The following is a 2,438-nucleotide window of genomic DNA, read 5'->3' on the forward strand; positions in this document are numbered from 1 at the left end:
GAAGTCCTACTTCCTTACTCAACTGTCCAGTCATAAGACAGGAAGCATGGAGTCAGGTGCTCCATTTTCAATTCACTGCCCTAGGATGTAAGATGCTAGTTTAGGAGCTTCTGTTTCCTTTTCTCTAAGTGTGACCATGTATTGTATGTATGTATGTATATACATATGTATGTATGCATGCATGTATGTATGTGTGTAAGTATGCATGCATGTATGTGTTTATGTATGTATATGTGCACATATGCATGCACACATGTATGTATATATGTATGTATTATATATGCATGTATGTATGTGTGATGTATGTGTGTATGTGTGCATATATGCATGCACACATGTATGCATGTATGTGTGCATGCATGTATGTATATGGGTATGCATGTATGTGTACATGTATGCATGCATGTATGTATTTCCAGGTGGCTTTGCCCATGGGTGCCCTGTGTTAACTAGAGTCAGCGCTGCTGTCTTCTTCAATCTACTCTCCTCCTTATTGATTGCTCATTGAATCTGGAGTTTGTCATTTCAGCTACTGAGCAGGTCAGTGAGCCTCTGGGATCCTCTTTGACACAATACACCCGGCTGTAGGATGGAAGACATGTGCCTTTACCCCCCCCCCCAGCTCTTTACACATGGGTGCTGGGTATTTGAATAGAGGTTCTCATGTTTGCATGACAAACACTTTACCATCTGAGCCAGCTCTGCAGACCAGGAATTGTATCTTCTATTCCTCTTTCCATCAATGAGAGAGAGAGAGAATGACCGTGCATGCGTGCATGTGTGTGTGCATATGTGAGTGTGTGTGTGCACTACTGTATATAGACATGTATGTGCAGGGTGAAGGTCAGTGCCCCTGCTTACCTTCCTTATTGATTTTCACTCCTATTTTTGAGGTAGGCTCCCTCACCGCATCTGGGGCTCACCAATTCAGCCGCACTGGCTGCTTACTCTCTATCCGTCTCTACCTCACTGGTGCTGCGATTGCAGGTGTGCTCCACCACACCGTCTGGGGGGGGGGGGATGCTAAGGATTCCCACAACTCAAGTCCTCCTGTGTGGATGGCAAGCACTGTATTGAATGAGCTATCTCTTTACCCTCGTGGTTTTTTTTTGTTTGTTTGTTTTTTGTTTTTTTTTTGTTTGTTTGTTTTTAGTTTTCAATGATTATATTATACACAGAGTCCTTATCATCTTTCTATTGCTTAAGCCAGCTAGATAACAAAATCCTCTGTGCTGTGTTCGAGGCCTCAGCGAGCATATGACAACCGTGAGTTTCTACCTTTTCGCAAGTGTCCAGAGAGCAACCGGGAAGGCAAGGCTAGTAATCTCGACAGGGCTGCATTTTGTTACTAAGAGATTTTTATGACCTTCAGTAATAAATCATAAAACTTCCCTATTCCTACCTATTTTAAGATAAGGGTGTTGGATATCAAGTCAATTTAAATTTCTCCATGCAGGCTCCAATCTCACGAACCGGGGACAAACTTCCAATCCTTGTCACATCGCTTATGTGCCAGCAAGCTGAGAATGTTGCTATCTTCCAAACGTCACCTCTGTCCTTTCCCCAAGTTCCTGCGAAGGCTGGAAAGTATGCACTGTGCTAGTGGCGGCCTTCACACTCAGAGGACAGACAGAAGAAGAGAAGTCAGTGCTACCTCTTGTAGATTCTAACCCCGCTGCTTGCATTTCAAATGTAAGCTCCCCGAACAGCAAATGCACTGAATTCTGTAGTGAACAGCAAGGCTGGGTATAAGAGAGTAATGTCCATCCAAGTGAGCGAGACAGCCCTGGGGCTGCATCTCTGCAGATGCTCTTGAGTTGCTTTTTGCCTCTCTCTGGCTATAGACACTAAGTAGTGAGCTTTAGACCCCTGAGTCTGATGTCCTTCCTTATGTGACTTAGCATGGTCTCTGTGATAATTTTGAGGCATAATGACCAGACTCAATTGATGTGATCAGACTGCACTTTGGCCGGCACCCACTAAGTCTAAACTCGAAGCTCTTGGGCTAGGGAATATAGTTTAGGTGATAGGGTACTTGCCCAGCAGTAGGTGGTGCCCAGGATTCTATCCTCAAAATTGCACAAACAGAACATGGTAGTGCACACCTTCATTTCTAACAGGTACCAGGTAGGGACAGAAGGATCCGTAGGTCGAAGTCATCTTTGATGAGAGAGTTTCAGGTCATCCTTGGATACACAGAGCCTTGACTCATAAACAAACAAATAAGCACATCTCCTAACTATAGACATGGTCTCCCCAAACAGCTAGAACGGTGTAAATCGATTTCTGAGTTCCACTTGGGGCTAATGTACCAAGGGTGCAATGTTAAAGAATCTCATAGAGAAGATGCTCACCCCCTGTCCCTGGGCCTGAGAATAAGATAGGCATCTCCTAGTAGAAATGTTATTCTAAGCAGTTCTTGCTCATTTCTTATGTAT

The sequence above is a fragment of the Mus musculus genome, chromosome 18 (genome assembly GCF_000001635.26).
Source record: "Mus musculus strain C57BL/6J chromosome 18, GRCm38.p6 C57BL/6J".
Lineage (NCBI taxonomy): Eukaryota > Metazoa > Chordata > Mammalia > Rodentia > Muridae > Mus > Mus musculus.